The 24,666-nt window shown below is 43.5% G+C and overlaps 1 protein-coding gene across 5 annotated transcripts in view; it reads right to left on the reverse strand.

Moving 5' to 3' along the window:
• The window catches only part of plxnb1b (plexin b1b), a 379,174-nt gene that overhangs the window by 166,127 nt on the left and 188,381 nt on the right, over positions 1-24,666 (reverse strand). For all 5 annotated transcript variants that reach the window (XM_072280878.1, XM_072280877.1, XM_072280876.1 and 2 more), the window contains one exon: positions 21,721-21,805. The gene's annotated coding sequence lies outside the window, so the exon portion shown is untranslated. The remainder of the gene's footprint in view (positions 1-21,720; positions 21,806-24,666) is intronic.

A 24,666-nucleotide genomic window follows, 5' to 3' on the forward strand; every position in this document is an offset into this window, starting at 1 on the left:
CAAAAGCACTTAAAATTCCACATTTCTTTTGGCAAACAGTAGAAGAGAAGGGGTAAGTGAGGAACCAGAATGGGGATTGTCTAAAACTTGATGGCGTGAATGTCAATTTCTCCAATTTCTAGCAAATTCTCCCTCTTCCTTTCTTTTTTCATTCTGGTTACCTTGTCACCTCTTCTCTTCCCCTCTGCTGCCTCTCTTCCTTCCCTTTCTTCTATGGTCACTGTCCTCTCCTATTAGATTCTTTCTTCAGTCTTCTTCCATCAATCCTCCCCTCAGCTTCTTACTTTGTACTCCTTCCCATTGCCCCACCCTCTTCTTTTGGCTTCTATCCCCTTCCTGTCCAGTCCCGATGAAGAGCCTCGTACTGAAATATCAACTGTTTATTCCTTTCCAAAGACACTGCCTCACTTGCCAAGTTCCTTCAGCATTTCGAGTGTGTTGTTTAAGATTTCCCAGATCTGAAGAACCTTGTGTTTATAACTAGTAGGAAAATATGTTTCTTTGAAGCTTTTCTCTATTACTCCAATTGTGTGGAACATCTGGAGAAACCAGAGACTTTTAAAAGTTGTCGTGTTCTAACGTGAATGGCAGAGTGCTGTGGAACTTGCTTTTCACTAAGATTCAGCTGATGATAAACCTATGCATGCTTGTTGGGTTATACAGCTAAGTACAGGTAGCAGCATGGAAGCTGTTCAGTGATACCTGGTTCTGCAAGACTTAACTCCTTTCATTAAAATTAGAGCAATATGCAAAATATTCCATAGCATTTTCTGCTAATTCTGGTCTTCAGAAATAAATAAACAGCTTTACCACGAAAGAAACAAATTGGCACAGTACTGTGCAAATGCCTCAGGCACATATACTGTATGTAGCTAGGGTGGTTAAGACTTTTGCACAGTAATGTATTTGTCAATGTAGAGTGGACAGCAAATATATAAACTTGGCGGGAGCAAAGGTTGTTGGGAGTGGCGAGGGAGGAGGACCATGGGGGGAGGGGGATGAAGGTAGGTGGCAGAGAAGGAGTGCCGGGGCAGGGGCTGGCATGAGTACAGACACACCCAGCCTTGAGAGAGACCAGGCAAGGTCACTTGGGTGCATAAAATTTTATTTACCATTACAGAATGCCTCTCTGGTGCTTTCCGCTCCCTCCCCTCTCCCTTCCCCTTTTCCCAACCATGATTCCCCTCTCCCTGCCCCCTTCCCACTCTCAGTCCACAACAGAGAACCAGATCAGAATCAGGTTTATCATCACTCTCATATATCATGAAATTTGTTTTTTTTTGCTGAAGCAGTACAATGCAATACATAAAATTACTACAGTACTGTGTAAAAGACTTAGGCACCGTAACTTTTTGTGTGTGTGTGTGTGTGTGTGTGTGTGTGTGTGTGTGTGTGTCTGTGTGCGTCTGTCTGTGTGTGTGTGCGTGTGTGTGTCTGTGTGTGCGTGCGCGTGAGTGTGTGGGTGCGTAGGTATGGGTGCGTGGGTGTCTGTGTCTGTGTGTGCGTGGGTGTGTGTGCATATCTGTGTGTGTGTGGGTGTCAGTGTGAGTGTGAGGGTGTGAGTGAGTGTGTGTGTGTGTGTGTGTGTGTGTGTGTGTGTGTGTGTGTGTGAGTGTGTGTGGGTGTGAGAGTGTGTGTGTGTGTGTGAGTGAGTGTGTGTGTGTGGGTGTGAGTGTGTGTGTGTGTGGGTGTGTGTGTGTGTGAGTGTGTGTGGGTGTGAGAGTGTGTGTGTGTGTGTGAGTGAGTGTGTGTGTGTGGGTGTGAGAGTGTGTGTGTGTGTGTGAGTGAGTGTGTGTGTGTGGGTGTGAATGAGTGTGTGTGTGTGGGTGTGAGTGAGTGTGTGTGTGTGTGTGTGTGTGTGTGTGTGAGTGTGTGTGGGTGTGAGAGTGTGTGTGAGTGTGTGAGTGAGTGTGTGTGTGGGTGTGAGTGTGTGTGTGGGTGTGAGTGTGTGTGTGTGTGTGTGTGAGTGAGTGTGTGGGTGTGAGTGTGAGTCTGTGTATGTGTGTGTGTGTGTGGGTGTGTGTGTGTCTGTCTGTCTGTCTGTGTGTGTGTGTCTGTGGGTGTAAGTGTGTGGGTGCATGGGTGTGAGTGTGTGGGTGCGTGGGTATGTGTGCGCGTGGGTGTGTGGGTGCCTAAGACTTTTGCACAGTACTGTACACGCAGAAATGTGATGCCAACATACACATGGCAATCACAGTCCATCACAGGCAAAGCCCTCCCCACCACTGAGTACAGTTACATGCAGCCCTGCCACAAGAAGGCACCTTTAACCATTAAGGGGTCCCACCATCCAGGTCATGTTCTTTTCTCACTACTACATCAGGCAGGAGGCACAAGAGCATCAGGTCCCACATCACCGGGTTCAGGAACAGTTATCACCCTATAACCAAAAGGCTCCTGATCCAGCGTGGATAACTTCAATCCCCCCACCACTGGCTGCGGACTCATTTTCAAGGACTCTACAACTCGTGCTCTGAGTATTACGTTTTTTATTTGCAGAGTTTGTTTTGTTTTGCATATTGGTTGCATGTCAGTCTTTATGTACAGCTTTTCACAAATTCTATTCTGTTCATTTATTTTCTTGTAAGAAATTAATCCCAAGGTAGTGTAAGCTCACATGTACATGCTTTAATAATAAATTTGCTTTGACTTTGGAGAAAAAAGCATCAGTTACTGGGGTTCAGCGCTTCTTCTCTCCTCTATTCCCATGTGTACTTGAACTTCTAGAGGAGCTGGTAGGCACATATTTGGTTGCCAGGTTACGGGGTGATTCGTAGGTTCAAAGGCTAGCATCCAGGATTGGTTCACTCATTCACAAGGCAAACCCCTGATTTCCCCACAATGGGAGACGCACTAACCTATTCAAGGCTTCTGAACTCCAAAACTAAGCAGGTTTCATCAAGAAAAATCTCCACGCGTTGTTGACTTTGAGAACTAATGCATTCAAAGCACAAGGCAGGGCACATTTACACTAACTGTAGGTTGAAAGTTTTGTGTCTTGAGAGTAAAGTGGGCTTTATAAATACAGCCTGGGGAATTTTGGTTGACTTACACTTCTATTTTGTTGCCAAGTGGTTTTGCAGCAAGTGAAATGACAATTAACAGAGATCCAGAAAGTCCCAAATCTTTGGTTCCTCTCCACCTATCCATTTTGCATTAGCTTCAGTTTCTACACCACCATATTAGGGAACATCCTCACATCAGCCATTACTGTCTGGTTTGGCATACCATCCTCTCACAATGTACAGGAACTACAGTGAACTGTCAGCTCAGCAGAAAAGCTCACTGTCTGCAGTCTACCATCACTGCAGAACTTCTGTGTGTCCAGAAAAAAGAGGTGGGCAGGAAAATCATTGCAAACACTACCCTCCTTGCAAACTGCCTTTTCCAAAAGCTCTGTTCTGGAAAGAGCTGTACAGCTATTAAAAGAAAACAACAAAAAAAATTATGTCATCTTAAAAGTTCTTCTAGGCAGTCAATTTGATCAATTCTATTTAGACCTCCACACCTGCCTCGATTTCCTCCGTCACTGCACTGCAAACGATAAAAAAAAGCTTTTTATAATGCTGCTTATCCAGCAAATGCGTGTGGGTATTTAAGTATTTATTCAAATTTTTTCATATCCATACCTTAACCTATGATTTTTTTGTTGCATGTCACGCCCTGATCACACACCACAGTAAATCCTTAATCCATGTAAATGAACATGGCAAATAGCTGATCCTGATCCTAAACCTGCTCTCCTATTGCAGTCCGACAAGGACAAGAATCAGTGCAGGAATAAGTCGCAGTACCTCTTGAACCATTCAGCTTAGTGCGGTTAGCGTGGCACTGTTCCAGCTTAAGCACTGGTCGTTGGAGTTCAGGCCCGGTGTCCTTTGTAAGGAATTTTATACATTGTCCTCACGGAATGTGTGGTTTTCTCCAGGTCCTCTCTCAATCCAAAGACCTACTGGGTAGGTTAACTGGTCATTGTAAACTGTCCTATCATTCGGGTTAAAATTGAAATCAGTGTTATCAGAGATTGCTGAGCGGCCTGGTTCAAAGGGCCTGAAAGGCCTAGTCCATGCTGTACGCCTAAATAAAATTAATTCAAGTTCGCCCCCACTCCAACCCTGCAATCCATTACCTCTGTCACTGCACTGCAAACTCTTTAGTTCAGTTTTTATAAAGCTGTTTACATTGTAAATACATGTGGGTATTTAGGTATTTTTACATATTTTATTTTGTATCCATACTTTAACCTCCAACCTTATATTTTAATATAAGAGTACTCTTTATAATTGTTGAATATTGTTTTTTTGTTGTTGCATGTCACACCGTGACCAACACACAACAGCAATTTCCTAATACATTAGACCATCAGACAATAAGATATAGGAGCAGAATTAGGCCATTTGGCCCATCAAGTCTGCTCCTACATTTCATCTTGGTCAATCCATTTCCCTCTCAGCCCCAATCTCCTGCCTTCTCCCTATATCCCTTCATGGCCTGACTACTCAAGAATCTATCAACCTCTGCCTTAAATATACCCAATGACTTGGCCTCCATAACCACCCATGGCAACAAATTCCACAGATTCACCACCTTGTAAATACATGAAAAGGTATATGGCATATGTATAAAGTTAATCCTCAATCCTAAAGCTGCTCTCATATTCCATACTGCAATGAAACAAGGAATCAGTGCAGGAGTAAGTCAAAAAAACCTTTAAATTTACCTTACCATTCAATGGCAAATCCTCTAATTCACTGTCCCACCTGACCCCCATGTGCTGCTGTTCCCCCTGAACTGGAGATACACATGAGTTTTCTTGCATCTAAAATGGAAACCTATCTCAAGCCATGTTGGCCGATATTAAACTGGAAAAACCAACACGTAATGCAGAGCCAGCTGTGCTAGGGTTTGCTGTAGCCCTGTTGTCCATGAGAGAGGTCATCGCAGCTGTATGAAAACAGGAGGATTTCAGCAGCACTGTAGAACTGAGGTGCACAGAGCACAATCTGGCTTCACATTGCGAAGGTGGTGTAGGGTCTGTGGTAAAAATGGGTAAGGAATCAAAGCTCAAGACAATAAAAATCTGGGGAACTCACATTCAGGACCTGTGCTGATATACATGTATTGGAGTGAGGGAGCATGGCAGGAACATGAAGCTGAACAAGAGGGGTATAGATTGGGTAAATACAAATAGGCTTTTTCTACTAGAATTACAAAGATATAGGTTAAGGTAGAAAGAAACCATAGAAACCACAGAAAAACTACAGCATTGAAACAGGCCTTTGGGCCCTTCTTGGCTGTGCCGAACCATTTTCTGCCTAGTCCCACTGACCTGCACACGGACCATATCCCTCCATACACCTCCCATCCATGTATCTGTCCAATTTATTCTTAAATGTTAAAAAAGAACCCGCATTTACCACCTCGTCTGGCAGCTCATTCCACACTCCAACCACTCTCTGTGTGAAGCCCCTGCCTAATGTTCCCTTTAAACTTCTCCCCCCTCACCCTTAACCCATGCACTTTGGTTTTTTCTCCCCAGCCTCAGTGGAAAAAGCCTGCTTGCATTCACTGTATCTGCAGAGACTTGTTCTGGAGCTGCTCCGGCCTATGGTCAGGCCACACTTAGATCCCCTCCAGTTTGCCGACCAGCCCCGACTAGGAGTTGAGGATGCCATCGTCTACCTGCTTAACTGTGTCTACAACCACCTGGACAAGCCAGCGAGCATGTGAGGGTCATGTTTTTTGACTTCTCCAGTGCGTTCAACACCATCCGCCCTGCTCTGCTGGGGGAGAAGTTGACAGTGATGCAGGTGGATGCTTCCCTGGTGTCATGGATTCTTGATTACCTGACTGGCAGACCACAGTACCTGTGCTTGCAACACTGTGTGTCCGACAGAGTGATCAGCAGCACTGGGGCTCCACAGGGGACTGTCTTGTCTCCCTTTCTCTTCACCACTTACACCTCGGACTTCAACTACTGCACAGAGTCTTGTCATCTTCAGGAGTTTTCAGATGACTCTGCCACAGTTGGATGCATCAGCAAGGGAGATGAGGTTGAGTTCAGGGCTACGGTAGGAAACTTTGTCACATGGTGTGAGCAGAATTATCTGCAGCTTAATGTGAAATAGACTAAGGAGCTGCTGGTAGACCTGAGGAGAGCTAAGGTACCGGTGACCCCTGTTTCCATCCAAGGGGTCAATGTGGACATGGTGGAGGATTACAAATACCTGAGGATACAAATTGACAATAAACTGGACTGGTCTAAGAACACTGAGGCTGTCTACAAGAAGGGTCAGAGCCGTCTCTATTTCCTGAGGAGACTGAGGTCCTTTAACATCTAATGGACGATGCTGAGGATGTTCTACGAGTCTGTGGTGGCCAGTGCTATCATGTTTGCTATTGTGTGCTGGGGCAGCAGGCTGAGTGTAGCAGACACCAACAGAATCAACAAACTCATTTGTAAGGCCAGTGATGCTGTGGGGATGGAACTGGACTCTCTCACAGTGGTGTCTGAAAAGAGGATGCTGTCTAAGTTGCATGCCATCTTGGACAATGTCCTCCATCCACTACATAATGTACTGGTTGGGCACAGGAGTACATTCAGCCAGAGACTCATTCCACCGAGATGCAACACAGAGCGTCATAGGAAGTCATCCCTGCCTGTGGATATCAAACTTTACAACTCCTCCCTTGGAGGGTCAGACACCCTGAGCCGATAGGCTGGTCCTGGATTTATTTCATAATTTACTGGCATAATTTACATATTACTATTTAACTATTTATGATTCTATTACTATTTATTATTTATGGTGCAACTGTAGCGAAAACCTATTTCCCCCGGGATCAATAAAGTATGACTATGACTATCTAAGCCCATCATAATTTTATATACCTCTATCAAATCTCCCCTCATTCTTCTACGCTCCAGGGAATAAAGTCCTAACCTATTCAACTTTTCTCTGTAACTGAGTTTTTCAAGTCCCAGCAACATCCTTGTAAACCTTCTCTGCACTCTTTCAACCTTATTTATATCCTTCCTGTAATTTGGTGACCAAAACTGAACACAATGCTCCAGATTCGGCCTCACCAATGCCTTATACAACCTCATCATAACAATCCAGCTCCTATACTCAATACTTTGATTAATAATGGCCAATGGACCAAAAGCTCTCTTTACGACCCTATTTACCTGTGATGCCACTTTTAAGGAATTTTGTATCTGTATTCCCAGATCCCTCTGTTCTACTGCACTCCTCAATGCCTTACCATTTACCCTGTATGTTCTACCTTGGTTTGTCCTTCCAAAGTGAAATACCTCACACTTGTCTGTATTAAACTCCATCTGCCATTTTTCAGCCCATTTTTCCAGCTGGTCCAAATCCCTCTGCAAGCTTTGAAAACCTTCCTCATTGTCCACTACACCTCCAATCTTTGTATCATCAACAAATTTACTGATCCAATTTACCACATTATCATCCAGAGCATTGATATAGATGACAAATAACAATGGACCCAGCACTGATCCCTGTGGCACACCAGTAGTCACAGGCCTCTACTCGGAGAAGCAATTCTCTATCACCACTCTTTGGCTTCTTCCATTGAGCCAATGTCTAATCCAATTTACCACCTCTCCATGTATACCTAGCGACTGAATTTTCCTACCTAACCTCCCACGCAGGGCCTTATCAAAGGCCTTACTGAAGTCCATGTAGACAACATCCACTGCCTTCCCTTCATCCACTTTCCTGGTAACCTCCTCGAAAAACTCAAATAGATTGGTCAAACATGACCTACCACGCACAAAGCCATGTTGACTCTCCCTAATAAGTCCCTGTCTATCCAAATGCTTGTAAATTCTGTCTCTTAGTACTCCCTCCAATAACTTACCCACTACCGATGTCAAATTTACCGGTTTATAATTTCCCGGATTACTTTTCGATCCTTTTTTAAACAACGGAACAACATGAGCCATTCTCCAATCCTCCAGCACCTCACCCATAGACACCAACATTTTAAATATTTCTGCCAGGGCCCCTGAAATTTCAACATTAGTCTCCTTCAAGGTCCAAGGGAATACCCTGTCAGGTCCTGGGGATTTATCCACTTTAATTTGCCTCAAGCACCTCCTCCTTTTCAATCTGTACAGTTTCCATGATTTCACTACTTGTTTCCCTTAATTCCATAGACTTCATGCCAGTTTCTTTAGTAAATACAGACGCAAAAAACCCATTTAAGATCTCCCCCATTTCTTTTGGTTCCGCACATAGCCAACCACTCTGATCTTCAAGAGGACCAATTTTATCCCTCACAATCTTTTTGCTCTTAATATACCTGTAAAAGCTCTTTGGATTATCCTTCACTTTGACTGCCAAGGCAACCTCATGTCTTCTTTTAGCCCTCCTGATTTCCTTCTCAAGTATTTTCTTGCACTTTTTATACTCCTCAAGCACCTTATTTGCTCCGTTTCCTATACATGTCATACAACTCCCTCTTCTTCTTTATCAGAGTTGCAATATCCCTTGAGAACCAAGGTTCCTTATTCCTATTCACTTTGTCTTTAATCCTGACAGGAACATACAAGCTCTGCACTCTCAAAATTTCTCCTTTGAAGGCTTCCCACTTACCAATCACATCCTTGCCAGAGAACAACCTGTCCCAATCCACGCTTTTTAGATCCTTTCTCATTTCTTCAAGTTTGGCCTTCTTCCAGTTCAGAACCTCAACCCTAGGACCAGATCTATCTAAGGTGAAATGCTAGAACTAAGACTAGAACTACAAAGTCAAAGGTTAAGGGTGAAAGGTGAAATGCTGAAACAGAACATGAGGGGGAACTTCTTCATTCAAAGAGTGGTGAGTGTGTGGAATGAGCTGCAAGCTGAAGTGGTAGGTGTGGATTTGATTTCAACAGTTAAGAAGTTTTGATAAGTAAATGGATGGGAGGGATGTAGAGGGTTTTGGGCCAGGTGCAGGTCGATGGGACTAGGCAGAATAATAATTCAGCATGGTTTCCCAAGAGAAAAATCTTGCTGACAAACCGCTTAGAAATCTTTGAAGAAATAACAAGCAATATAGACAAAGGAGAATAAACAGATATTATGTACTTGGATTTTCAGAAGGTCTTTGACAAGGTGACACACATGATACTGCTTAACAAGTTAATAGCCCATGCTATTACAGCAAATATTCTAGCATGGTTGAAGCAGTGGCTGATTGGCAGGAGCAAAGAGTGGGAATAAAGGGAGCCTTTTCTGGTTGGCTGCCAGTGACTAGTGGTGTTCCACAGGGGTCTGTGTTGGGACTGATTCTGTTTACTTTAAATGTCAATGATTTAGATGATGGAACTGATGGGTTTTTTTGAAACAAATTTGCAAACAATACAAAGATAGGTGGAGGGCCAGGTAGTGTTGAGGAAGCAGAGAGGCTAGAGAAGGATTTACACAGATTAGGAGAATGGATTAGGAGAGGTGGATGGAATATAGTGACAAGAAGTCAGAATCAGAATCGGGTTTATTATCACCAGCATGAAACATGAAATTTGTTAACTCAGCAGCAGCAGTTCAGTTCAATTCAATACATCAGGGGTCCCCAAGCTTTTTTGCACCGCGGACCAGTTTAATATTGACAATCTTCTTGCGGACCGGCTGACTGGAGGGGGGGGAATTACGGTTAAACTCACCTCAACGTGCCTTTTACAGTTAGGATTACCAACTTTCTCACTCCCAAATAAGGGACAAAAGTAGCAGTCAAATCCTGACGAAGGGCCCCGGCCTGAAACATCGACTGTACCTCTTCCTATAGATGCTGCCTGGCCTGCTGTGTTCACCAGTGTTGACAGGACACTTGTGTTCACCCCGAGAAAGACTACCATGACCATGAAGCCTTGCGCGGCATCTGTGTGCACATGCATGATGTGCGCATGTGCGTACGTGCCGATTTGTTTCCCCACAAATCGGTTTAGGCTTAATCTTCCTGACTACACTGTACATACATTATTTCTACTTTATATAGGCTGTGAAGTTATCATATCATTAATGTTTTCACTATATGTTAGTGTTATTTTAGGTTTTACATGTTATTTGGTATGATTTGGTAGGTTATTTTTCGGGTCTGGGAATGCTCAACAATTTTTCCCATATAAATTAATGGTGATTGCTTCTTCGCTTTACGCCATTTTGGCACGAAAGGTTTCATAGGAATGGTCTACCTTAGCGGGGGAAATATGGGACAAGGGCGGTCCCGTAGGGGACAAACCAATTTAGCCCAGTATACGGGATGTCCTGGCAAATACGGGACAGTTGGCAACCCTATGTTCAAGTTCAACAGTGCATGACAGGGAATGAGGAAAGGTGCAGCTGACTCATATCGTTTCCTAGCGGCCCGGTGGTTGGGGACCGCTGCAATACATAATCTAGCAGAGAGAGAAGAAAATAATAATAATAATAAAATAAAATAAAATAATACTAAATCAATTATGTATATGGAGTAGATTTTTTTAATGTGCGAAAACAGAAATACTGTATACTAAAAAAAGTGAGGTAGTGTCCATAGCTTCAATGTCCATTTAGGAATCAGATGGCAGAGGGGAAGAAGCTGTTCCTGAATCGCCGAATGTGTACCTTCAGGCTTCTGTATCTCCTCCCTGATGGTAACAGTGAGAAAAGGGCATGCCCTGGGTGCTGGAGGTCCTTAATAATGGACGCTGCCTTTCAGACACCGCTCCTGAAGATGTCCTTAAGATGGTCATATACTTTGGTAGAAGAAATAAAAAGGTTGACTATACTCTAAATGGAGAGAAATTTAAAATACGAGGTGTAAAGCGACTCGGGAGTCCTCATGCAGGATTCCCTACAGGTTAATTTGCAGATCGGGTCGGTGGTAAGGAAGGCAAATACAATGTCAGCATTCTTTCCAGCAGATTAGAATATAAAAACAAAGGTGTTAAGTCAAGTCACTGGTGAGGCCTCATTTGCAGTACTGAGAGCAGTTTTTGGCTCCTTATCTAAGAAAGGATTGGAGAGGATTCAGAGGAGGCTTACGAGAATGATTCTGCGAATGAAAGATATTCTGGGCCTGTCCTCCCTGGAATTCAGAAGAATGAAAGGGGATCTCATTGAAACCTATCAAATATTGAAAGGCCTTGATAGAGTAGATTTGGAGAGGATGTTTCCTAAGGTGGGGGAGTCAAGACCAGAGGGCACAGTCTCAGAATCTAGGATGTTCATTTAGAATGGAGGTGAGGAATTTCTTTAGCCAGAGAGTGGTGAATCTGTGGAATTCTTTATGACAGGTGGATGCTGAGGCCATTGGACATACTTAAGGCAGAGGTTGATAGATTCTTGTTTAGGCAGGGCATGAAGGAATATGGGGAGAAGCAGGAGATTGGGGCTGAGAGGAATCAGCCATGTTGAAATGGCAGAGCAGACTCAATGGGCCGCATGGCCTAATTATTCTCCTCTATCTTATGGTCTTAAGCATGGGCTAGTTTGTTTCTGTGCTGTACTTAGTTCTATGACTAAGAACACTGTGAGCTATACCAATGACCTGATGGACCAGATGCATGAGGAACACCTTGTAGACCACTGGTGCTATGGGCAGGAAAGGCTAACTTTGTCACCCATGTGGCAAAGAAAGTGTTGGCTTTTCAGAGCCACGTTTCAATAGACACCTAAAGGCAATACCTTGTTCAGGAATGTCCTGGGATGTGAGAACACTTCTCGTGTCAATGTGACTGTGAGCATTAAAAATTGGTGCAGTCAAATTCTTCCTGCAGCTCACTCTCCATCACTTTTGAGCAAAACACCTTTTAAAAGGATCACTTGGTTTGTTCAGTTATGATCTCTATAATCAGGATTAACTTCAGCCCTTCAAGTATCCCCTTTTGTCCCACTGTCTAAATAAAAATAAAACACAATGATAACTTTGACCATCCAATCATGGACTGAGATTTGGCAGGAAAAATCTCACATATGGGAAACAAATACATTTTTAACATTATTTTTGGTCTGGCATCACACCTGGGAGGTGGGGGTGGTCAACACCTAAATAACAAAGCTCTTGATAACTTGGCCTAACATCTCCCTCTCTAGACAATTAAGAGAGAGAACTGGACTAATAATGCAGAGAACAGGGTTCAAGTCCCAACAGGTCAGTTTAAATCCAATTTAAGTAAACTTGGAATGTCTTCTCATTATACAAATGAAAGTTAATGGCAATAATGGAAACCATGAAATCACCAGAGCATCATTTTTTTAAAAACATGCTGTTCACCATGGACTTCTAAGGCAGGAGATTTGTTGTCCTTTTGAAGTCTGGCTAACTCCACCATGGACTGTCACAAGCCCAGTTGTGGAAGTTCAAGGGTCAGGCATGGGGCTAGTAATCCCATTTCATAAAAACCCAGCACTACAGAAACACCAAAGGCAACACTAAAGGCAAAGGAGAATAATGTGGGCTGCCTTAACGACTGTCGCCCGGTAGCACTCACATCGACAGTGATGAAATGCTTTGAGAGGTTGGTCATGACTAGACTGAACTCCTGCCTCAGCAAGGACCTGGACCCATTGCAATTTGCCTATCGCCACAATAGGTCAATGGCAGACACAATCTCAATGGCTCTCCACGTGGCTTTAGACCACCTGGACAACACAAACACCTACGTCAGGATGCTGTTCATCGACTATAGTTCAGCACTTAATACCATCATTCCCACAATCCTGATAGAGAAATGCAGAACCTGGGTCTCTAAACCTCTCTCTGCAATTGGATCCTCGACTTCCTAAACGGAAGACCACAGACTATGTGGATTGGTGATAACATATCCTCTTCGCTGACGATCAACACTGGCGCACCTCAAGGGTGTGTGCTTAGCCCACTGCTCTACTCTCTATATACACATGACTGTGTGGCTAGGCATAGCTCAAATACCATCTACAAATTTGCTGATGATACAACCACTGTTGGTAGAATCTCAGGTGGTGACGAGAAGGCATACAGGAGTGAGATATGCCAACTAGTGGAGTGGTGCCACAGCAACAACCTGGCACTCAACGTCAGTAAGATGAAAGAGCTGATTGTGGACTTCAGGAAGGGTAAGATGAAGGAGCACATACCAATCATCATAGAGGGATCAGAAGTGGAGAGAGTGAGCAGTTTCAAGTTCCTGGGTGTCAAGATCTCTGAGGATCTAACCTGGTCCCAACATATTGATGTAGTCATAAAGAAGGCAAGACAGTGGCTATACTTTATTAGGAATTTGAAGCAATTTGGCATGTCAACAAATACACTCAAAAACTTCTATAGTACCGTGGACAGCATTCTGACAGGCTGAATCACTGTCTGGTATGAAGGGGCTCCTGCACAGGACCAAAAGAAGCTGCAGAAGGTTGTAAATCCAGTCGGCTCCATCTTGGGCACTAGCTTACTAAGTATCCAGGACATCTTTAGGGAGCGGTGTCTCAGAAAGGCAGCATCCATTATTAAGGACCTCGAGCACCCAGGGCATGCCCTTTTCTCACTGTTACCATCAGGTAGGAGATACAGAAGCCTGAAGGCACACACTCAGCGATTCAGGAACAGCTTCCTCCCCTCTGCTGTCTCATTCCTAAATGGACTTTGAAGCTTTGGACACTACCTCACTTTTTTAATATACAGTATTTCTGTTTTTGTACATTTTTTAATAATCTATTCAATATATGTAATTGATTTACTTGTTTATTATATTTTTTTCTCTCTCTCTCTGAGAGATTATGTATTGCGTTGAACTGCTGCTGCTAAGTTAACAAATTTCACATCACATGCTGGTGATAATAAGCCTGATTCTGAAGCTCTGAGTGGGGAAGGACTTTGCCTAGAAAATGTGAAAAAAACCATACAGTGAAAGCTGAAGCCACAACCTTTACCCAGGACACAGGACTAGTGAGCTGCTGTTGGCAGTCAGTGCCCCAGGAGGGGAATAGGCTAAAGAAGAGGAAGATGTCTAGGTCTATCCAAGACACTACACTGCTCTCCGATATGACTGACCAAGTCACACAGTGTAACTGGCAAGAATATGCAATATTACAGCTTTCCTACTGCATTTACGATGGACAATAAATGTTGCTTTGCCAGCAATGGCTGCACCCTGTGAATCTACACTTTGTATTAACAAATCTTACGAAGTGGATTAGTATTCCAGTACATTGAAAATCCAGGTAAACTATCAACTGGACATGGTTTGGCAGAAAGCCAAAGTTACAAACCTCAAACTGCTAACCAATGTTCCCTCTAATTTTTAGTAGTGAGTGTGCGCAAAAACCTTATGTTGTGCAGATTTTTTCCTGTGACAAAAGTATGTGTGCATTGAATGCACACATGGCACAGTTTATGTAGGTTTACAAAATATTCGACATAAAACTGCTCAGAATAACAACAAAATAACATACATATTTAAGTCACTCAATTATTTTTTCTCCCTCCTGTCTTTGGTATTTACCCATTCTTTGTAAACTCTATCTAGACTAATAGAACTTCCATCCAATTGATAGCTTTTGATTCTCATTAACGTATCCAAATGACATTCACCTAAACGGTTTCTCAGCTTGTTTTTGAGTTGATTCATTAGGCTAAAACCTTGCTCACAGTCCGAACTAGACGCGAGAAAGGTTCCCCCAATGTCCATCAACCGTGCAAGGCCGCAAAACTGTTCATTTTGAAGTACAAATGCCACCATTTGAGCAAAGTTTGAAATCAGTTTGAATTTAATTTTTTCTTGCATGGAAAATTTGAAATTATTAAACTGTCTAACTATTACAGTATCTTCAGCTAGAAAATCATGATATTTTAGACATAAGGCATTAACTTGTTTATCGCCAAATGTGAAGTCACAATCTGCAACTGCAGAGAAATCAAAAGCTGGCCCTTCTTGTACACCAACTTTGATCTCCTCTGGGTTTGATCGCTTTCGCTCTCGCTCATCTGCACTCAACCGTAACATGTGTAGCACTCCTGTAACGGGTAATGACGGGTTCTGTTGCCTGAGCTTTTGTACACTGTCCAAATGCCATTTACTTGCCAAATGACGCTTCAAAAAGTCAAGTTTCCAAATATCATCCCACTTCTTTCCACTAGCAAATTCTCCAGCAACTTTCGCATCACGACAATACAAACAGATAACTCCAGTTTCTGAATCATAATTAAAATATTTCTCATAGCTGAATGTTCATGACCTCTCGGTGTAGCAGTTTCTACTATTTTGTTAAGCCATTCAACTTTAAACAAATTTGCAGTTCTTCTGCGCTTCACGGCCTTCGCTTCTTTTGAATTTGACATAGTGAATCAATACCTTTTTCAATAAAACCTTCGTAAGCTATCTACAGGATTTGAAACAGATCTTTGTAAACTTTACGATATGAACACTGTCCGCCAAACATGGCTGTCGCCATGATGCATGCAGCTGTACAAACCGGAACAGGAAAGGTGAGGTGACGTAAATTAGTGACGTGTATTGTAGTATTTGAAAAACCGATCAACTAGTTAACAAATAGTTAGCTAAAAGATTATTTTCAATAAGTATAGTTATTAATTATTACATTATTTTTGGTATCTAACCTTTTGTGTGCATGTTAATTTCCTTTGTGCGCTGGTTGAAAAATGTGTGCACACGCACACAACTTAGAGGGAACTATGCTGCTAACACTTTCTAACGAGCGGAACCGGGAGCACCTGGTGTTCTTGCACTATACAATAGGCACTGTATTACAGACAGGTAGCGTTCCACAGCACAAATAACCCCAGGCAATGATGGCAAAACCACATTGAACCACTGCTGCAATATAAATATAATAATAAAAATAATCATATTTCAGTGTTTTCTCCCAGATTTGCATGAGGTTTTTATAACCCAGTAAATCTTTTGTTCCTTCAGTATTTCACCTGCCACAAACCACAGAGCTGGCCCCATAACCTGGCAAAGCTCTTGCCTCAAGGTTTTTTATTTACCTCACTCAAAGAAAGGAACAATGTAGCAATGAGCAGTGAGGATGGCCAAGTTTAACACCACATCCTGTGTTTATACCATAGTCATTGTCATACTTTATTGATCCCAGGGGAAATTGGTTTTCATTACAGTTGCACTATAAATAATAAATAGTAATAGAACCATAAATAGTTAAATAGTAATATGTAAATTATGCCAGTAAATTATGAAATAAGCCCAGGACCAGCCTATTGGCTCAGGGTGTCTGACCCTCCAAGGGAGGAGTTGTAAGGTTTGATGGCCACAGGCAGGAATGTCTTCCTATGACGCTCTGTGTTGCATCTCGGTGGAATGAGTCTCCGGCTGAATGTACTCCTGTGCCCAACCAGTACTTTATATAGTGGATGGGAGACATTGTCCAAGATGGCATGCAACTTAGACAGCATCCTCTTTTCAGACACCACCGTGAGAGAGTCCAGTTCCATCCCCACAACATCACTGGCCTTACAAATGAGTTTGTTGATTCTGTTGGTGTCTGTTACCCTCAGCCTGCTGCCCCAGCACACAACAGCAAACATGATAGCACTGGCCACCACAGACTTGTAGGACATCATCAGCATCGTCCATTAGATGTTAAAGGACCTCAGTCTCCTCAGGAAATAGAGACGGCTCTGACCCTTCTTGTAGACAGCCTCAGTGTTCTTTGACCAGTCCAGTTTATTGTCAATTCGTATCTCCAGGTATTTGTAATCCTCCACCATGTCCACATTGACCCCCTGGATGGAAACAGGGGTCACCGGTACCTTAGCTCTCCTCAGGTCTACCAGCAGCTCCTTAGTCTATTTCACATTAAGCTGCAGATAATTCTGCTCACACCATGTGACAAAGTTTCCTACCATAGCCCTGTACTCAGCCTCATCTCCCTTGCTGATGCATCCAACTATGGCAGAGTCATCAGAAAACTTCTGAAGATGACAAGACTCTGTGCAGTAGTTGAAGTCTGGGGTGTAAATGGTGAAGAGAAAGGTAGACAGGACAGTCCCCTGTGGAGCCCCAGTGCTGCTGATCACTCTGTCGGACACACAGTGTTGCAAGCACACGTACTGTGGTCTGCCAGTCAGGTAATCAAGAATCCATGACACCAGGAAAGCATCCACCTGCATCGCTGTCAGCTTCTCCCCCAGCAGAGCAGGGCGGCTGGTGTTGAACGCACTGGAGAAGTCAAAAAATATGACCCTCACAGTGCTCGCTGGCTTGTCCAGGTCCATTACCACACCAGCATTGTGGTAATACACCCACTGGCAATTGTGTTTTGCACCCACCGGCATCGTGGTAATACACACACTGTGTAATACACCCACTGGCAATTGTGTGATCTTAATGTTAATGTTGGCTCATTCATGAAGGGGGTCTTCAAGACAAGAAAAAACAGACAATTCTGCTCTTCTCCATACCACCTCCCCACACCTCTCCTCTTGCTTCTGTTGAGGTCTACACAGACCTGACTGCCTGGCAGATGAGGACACAATGGCTGGTACCCTGGTGGTTAACAAGGTGACCAATGCAATCATGCAGCATCAACACCTCAGCTAACAGCCCACCTCCAGTGTTTGCTCTGGAGCTTCTGAAAAAGGGAATGCCAGGCCCAAAGTATGTCTGCATCTATAACAGGAAGATTCCCTGCCTCTTGTGAAATGGTCCCAAATTTCAAAGCTGCTTCTAGGTTTGTGCCCTATTTCTCACACTTCCATAGCAGCCTTTGTAATCATGAGAATCATCTAAGCCACTCTGACCTCGAGCTTGTAAGCCTCAAAACGGCAACTGTTTATTCCTCTCTGCAAATGCTGCCTGACTTGCCGAGTTCCTTCAGTATTATGCATGCGTAGCTCTCCAAGACGTTCCTTTTGTCCCATTTCCCAGCATTCCAGCATTTTTGCATGTGTTGCTGGAGAGATTCAATTTGTAAAGTGGAAAGGAGGACTTGGTCCAGTGGTAAGAGGTGTTTGAGATGGAACCTTGCAATGAATTTTCCTGGGCCGGGATCCAGCTGGAGCTGGGTTCAACAGTTGTTCCATGGGAAAATGCCAAAGGCTTGGGCCTGAAGTTTGTCAAACATGTCCTTTTTTGGACAGAAAAGAAATGTTTCTGGGTGTCAACATTTCTGAGGATCAATCCTGGACCCAACACATTAAGCAACTACAAAGGCGGCATAACAGCATCCCTATCTTGTTAGGAGTTTGAGGAGATTTGGTACGTCACCAAAGATACTCACAACTCTCTACAGATGTACCGTGGAGAGCATTCTAACTGGTTCCATCACTGTCTCGTGTAGAGGGGCCACAGCAGAAGATCTGAAGAAAGTTGCAGAAAATTGAAAACTCAGCCTGGGCACCAGGCTCCCCAGCATCTAAGACACCTTCAAAAGGTGATGCCTCAAGAAGGCAGCATTCATTGTAGAGGACTCCCATCACCCAGGTCGTAGGTCGTGCCCTCTTCTCACTGCTACCATCACGGGAGTGGTACAGGAGCCTGAAGACACACACTCAACACTTCAGGACCTTCCATCCCTTCACCATCATATTTCTGAACTGAAAATGAACCCATGGACATTACCTCAGTATTTTCACCCTCTCTTTTTGCATTATTTGCTTAATTATTTTTAATATATACTTATTGTAATTTATACTTTGTAAAGTGAACTGCAAATTATGCCGAATAAAGTGAATGAGAAAAGCCTTGAAAATGGACTAAAAATTAACCCTAAGAAAACAAAATCGACGGTGGTAAGTAAAACAAACACTAAGGACTCAATGATGATGGTATCGTTACAAGGGAATGGACAAGACAGTGAACAGGTGCAAAAGTTTGATTATCTTGGCAGTTGTCTGACAAGTTGATGACAGGAGATGTGAAGTTGAGATCAGAAGGAGAATAGGTATGGCTAAGATCCAGTTCATGAAGCTAAAAGATCTACTATGCAATCGGAAGGTAGACATCCAAAGTAGAATTTGCTTCCTCGCGTGTTACGTGTGGTTAGTGCTGAGGTATGGATCAGAAACATGGACCCTGAAGAAAGATGACATGAAACGAATTAATGCTTTTGAAATGTGGTGCTATCGACAAATGTTGAAGATCAGCTGGGCAGAGAAAGTTTCAAATGAGAGGGTTTTGTCAAAGTTGATAGAACACAGACACAGGTACTGCTGAAGAAGATCATGAAGTTAAAAGTTGCTTATTGTGGACATGTTACGCAGAGAGATAACATCTTGTTGGACTTACTGTATGGAAAGGTGGAGGGAAAGAAAAGAAGAGGAAGGCAAAGAACAATGTGGCTGGATAACATCAAGGATTGGACCAAACTGGACAAGACGAGGAATGTTGTGGACAAGTGTCGGGACAGAGTGGCGTGGAGGGAGATCGTCCGCCAACTGGAAATTCCAGATGCGACCTAACGATGACGATAGTGTACTGCACTGTACTGCTGCTGCAAAACAACACATTTCACAACATATGCCAGTAATATTAAACACAATTCTGATTCTGAACGATTAGCACCAGTAAACGTACAAGGGTATTCTCTGAGGGGCATGGCCAACATTTATCATTAACCTTCACTGGTCACTTCTCTCATCTGAGGCTTGTGTGATCTCCGTGTGCCCTGGCTGCTTCCTGTGCCTACTGTTCACATGTGGACTCACTGAGCGAAGCTGGAAGCAATGTGGTGTCTGTGGCTGTTGGAAAAAAGAAACCACTCACGGAAGAAAGAGGGGATACACTTTGAAGGTGTCTCAATTTACTATGTGCACACTTTCAACTTTGTTTATTGGTATTCTTCAGTAAACGAGCGTAAGGAAGAAAGAAATGATTGCGACTTTAGATCCATGCAGCTAAAAAAAAACAACTCCACCACTGACACTCCCAAGCCCAACTGCGAAAGGAGGAGCGTCTGGCTTGGGGCAGTAACCGCATCCCGTAAAAACACAGCGCTACAGAAATGCCAACAGAAACTCCAAAGACCTCAAGGGCTCCGTGAGCCAGTAGTGGTAATAAAAAACCCACAAAAAATATAAATATAAAATCAATCCGATAAAACACAATGTACAAGTAACAGTTTGAGTGTGGCTATGTACATACTGTATGTGTGAATCTTCCTGCTGAAATACATTTCGCCCTGATATGGAACAGGATGAGGTTTGACATCATGAAAAGATCCAGAAAACCAGCATCTCTGGAACTTAGTGCAATCTGGGACCACGTCTGTGCCAACGGGAAGGATTGTAGCACGTCCCCAGATTGTAATGTGTCAAAGGAAGAGTCGAGTGCTCTGCTGGGAAACCCAAGTATTTCTGTGGAGTTCCGTACAGGTCTCTGTGCTTCAACACCTGATACCATCACCATTAATACAGAAAAACAAGCAAAGGTGCTTCCCGGGGATGTAACTGCTGTATTAAAGGGGATGAGGCAAATTCAGAGGACATACCATGGAGTGGAAAATGGCAGGACAGATGATGTTTAAAAGCATGCAGACAAATGGTAAGTGATGTACGAAGTGGGACTCATTAAAGGAATTCAGCTTAGTACAGATACTGGAGATAATGCCAAATCAGCCTTGTCACATGTACAAACTTTGTACATCAAGGCATACCATGAAACGTGTCATCTGTGTCAACGACCAACGTAATCTAAGAATGTGCTGGGTGCAGCCTGCAAGTGCCTCCATGCTTCCAGTGCCAACATATTCACGTCTACAAGTTACTGTGCCATGCATCATCTGCATGCCCACAAGTTACTGTGCCATGCCCACAAGTTACTGTGCCATGTCCACAAGTTACTGTGCCACGCATCATCTGCATGTTGAAGCAAACTGCAATGCCCACAAGCAAGCCACACGGTCATGAGGAGAACACAAAAACTCCTTACAGGCAGTAGGGGGAATTGAACCCCGATCACTTGTGTTACGCTAGCCACTATACCACTGCACCACAGTATCCCACCACACTGATCAGTAAACAGTAACGACACTGAACAATTATAGTGAAAACAAGTGGGAAATATGAACAGTTCTGCTGGGATAGCGACTCTGTTCGACGCTGGATATCGCCATGGCGTGCACTTCGAGACACAGTGCAGAACAGGCCCTTTGAGCCATACTGCCCAGCAACCCAACGATTTAATCTCGAGAAAAGACGGGAAAGGAAGGCGGAGGGAAGCAGAAGCAGCAGTGGGGGAGGGGGAGGAACACAAGCTGGAAGGTGACAGCTGAGACCAGGTGAGGGGTGAGGTGGGTGAGGTGGGGTGGGGGAGGAAGGATGATGAAAGAAACTGGGAGGGGAGAGGTGGAACAGACAGTGTTGAAGAAGGAATCTAATAGGAGGGGATAGTGGAATTGGGGAAGGAGACTGGGAACAAGAGAGGTGATGGGCAGATCATGAGGCTCCGGGAGAAGAGGTCAGAGTCATTAATCTGTCACCCCCAATTCACCTGACTCACTTTGTAGGACTCTTCATCTCATGTTCTCAATCTTTATTACTTATTTATTATCATTGTTAGTTTTTCCTCTTTGTATTTGAACACTTCGTTGTCTTTTGCACTTTGACTGATTGTCCTATTGGGTATTCTTTGGTTCTATTATGTTTCTCGCATTTACTTTGAATCTTAACAAGAAATTGAATCTCAGGGCTGCATATGTACATGTAGCTTGATGATAAGCCATTCTCCATTTTATTCTTAATTTCTGCTTTTATCCCTAGAAAGGAAAGACTGCTTACCATTTGTCTCTTCCAGGCTTCCGGACAGGTGCATTACCCCTGCACTGCCGGCCCAGTCTTTAGTGCTGTCCCCACACACATAGATCTGTAAACAAGAAAATACAATGTTATGGAGTGCTGCTGGAACATCAGAGCCAAAACACAAATCATTATTTCAAAAAACTCAAAGCAAAATACTGCAGATGCTCTAAATCTGAAATAAAACAAAAGGCCAGGCCGCTAGTGGAACTTAACCAGAGTTTTTTCTTTCTCCTTTGATTACCAATTGACCCAGTGCATCTTGTGCTGGCTTTACAACAAATCAAATTAGCCCTTTGGCTCGAAGTTTTGTAAGATCAAATTGAAAAGAGATGATCATGGAAAAGAGGACAGCCAATACCCCGGGCTGAGGATCTGACTTCAAACCAGTAAGATTAAACCTTTCCACTAACTTCAACATAAACAAGTCCATGAAGAGAAGTTTTATAAAGTGGTGGCACTGCAGCACACTGGTTACAAACTATTTAAACGCAAGTTGTAAGATCAGCGTTCAATTCCCACATCTGTATGTGAGGAGTTTGCACATTCCCACCATGACCACAAGGCTGCTCCGATTCCCTCCCACATTTCAAAGGACAGACAGGTTAGGGTTGGTGAGTTGCGGGCTGCCATGCTGGCGCTGGAAATGCAGCGATACATGTGGGCTACACTCAGTAAATTCTCAGACTCTGTTGGTCGTTGACGTAAACGATGGATTTCACCTTACAGTTCGCTGTTTTGATGTACACGTGACAAATAAAACTAAGCTTTTTTAAAAAAATCTTTTAAATAATTCAGTCTCATCAACTGTGTAAATCAGCCCACTTTGATTCTTTTTGACATTGATGTCCTTGAAATGGACCAATGGCTGAGAGGAGGAGCAGAGGTCAAACCCTGCCTGGCTTGAAATGGACCAATGGGCTGCAAGAAAGAGCAGAGGTCAAACCCTGCCTGGCTTGAAATGGACCAATGGGCTGCAAGAAAGAGCAGAGGTGTTTTGAAGCAGGCCTCTCACTGAAATGATCAGCGGCACGGTTGGCTCAATGACACCACTCTACCCACCACCACCACCCTGGCTAAACAAAAGACTCCGAGTGAAAAGAGTTGAAAAGCTGTGTGGAAAACCATGGGGAGACACCTTTGATGAATTTGCAAACTTGTTGGTGGGACATTTTTGTTTTCCACACCATTCTTTGTAAACTCTAGACAGCGTTGTGCATGAAAATCCTAGGAATTCAGCAGTTTCTCAGACATTCAAACCACCAATTATTCCACTGTCAAAGTCACTTAGATCACATTTCTCCCCCATTCTGAATTTTGGTCTAAACAACAACTGAACCTCTTGACCATGTCTGCATGTTTTTATGCATTGAGTTACAGCCACATGATTGACTGATTAGATATTTGCATGAACAAGTGGTACAGAGGTGTATCTGATAATGTGGCTACTGAGTGTAGTTGTCAATTAATAGTTGAAGTTGTTGGCACAGTTGCACAGCGGTTAGCGTAACAGAGCTACCAACCCGGGTTCAATTCAGCTGATGTCTGTAAGGAGTTTGTACTTTCACCCTGTGACTGCTTGGGGTCCTCCTGATTCTCCAGTTTCTTCCCACGTTCCAAGAACAGGGATTGGTAAGTTAACTGTTCACATAGGTATAACCAGGCAGCACAGACTTGATGGGCTTGTTAATGAGCTGTATCTCCACATAAATTAAAGTAGGTTAGTCACACATGTGCTGCTTATTTTATGTAACTCAATGCGCAGCTAGAATAATTCTAGATCAACAGTCCAGTCTTCTCCGTGCAGACTGGGTTGCCTTGTTCGAATATCAGACGCAGCCTGCTATACTGGCCGAACCTCCAGTGGCAACCCAGCTCAAAGGGCGGAAGAACCTGTCCCATCCTCCATCTCAACATATAAACAAACCAAGCACCAACAGATGCAAGGACAAGATGGCAGCCAGCTCCAAACTTAAATACGCATGGTGCTGTTGTCCTTTAGTAACCAGTTTTTCACTGGAGCAGTCTGGACTATTGACCCAGAATCTCCCAGCTGTGCAGTGAGTGCAAACCCCAATACGGCAGCTGGGAAATTTAAATTCCAGGATTGAGATAAATTTAAAGTGATATGCTAGATTCAGTAAAAACCTTTAAGTTCAGAAAAGGTCACCTGTTGCCCTTTTCCTGAGAGGGCCAGATGCAACATCAGATAGGTTGACCTGACTAGCCTCTAAAAAGTGGGATAGTTCACGGGAAAAATTAGGGATGGACCATAAATATGGGCCTTGCCAGAGACACCCACATCCTTTGAACCATACCAAAAATTGCAAATTCTTCTTTCAAAAAAAATCATGACCCACTTGGACTTTACAGCGTCTGAACCAACAAGAAGTTCCTTATTGATCATCCTACAGACACTCTTTCAATGAAAACAGAAAATCAAACAACAGCCTGAGTGACCCCATCTACACAGCTGACCAAATATTTGTCAGAACCCTGGACTTCCACAACCGCCCAGCAGAGTTGGCGCGGGTTGGCCCAGAGCTGGTTTTTACTCACACACCGGCCTTTTGTTCATTCATCCTCAGTGGGACCAGTGTGTACGGCTTTGTCAGGAGCCCTAACAGAGATGCATTCAACTCCTGGGTGGGTCCAACAAAAATTCCCGACAAAATACCTGCTTTATACTTACAACATTTTTTGCAGAGAGAACTTCCAATTGGCTGGATCCTTGGGTTAATAATTTAATCACTTATTGAAGTCAAAATCAAGCCTGGCCTATCTTACTGTTGAAAGCACAGTTGAACATAAATTGTCTTCTTTTGTACTTCATTTGTTTGTCGGTGTGCAATTTTTCTGTTGAGTTTCTTTGTTTCACTGAGTGCCGACGAGGATACTATATGGTGACATATCCACACTTTGATAATA

The sequence above is a fragment of the Mobula birostris genome, chromosome 16 (genome assembly GCF_030028105.1).
Source record: "Mobula birostris isolate sMobBir1 chromosome 16, sMobBir1.hap1, whole genome shotgun sequence".
Lineage (NCBI taxonomy): Eukaryota > Metazoa > Chordata > Chondrichthyes > Myliobatiformes > Myliobatidae > Mobula > Mobula birostris.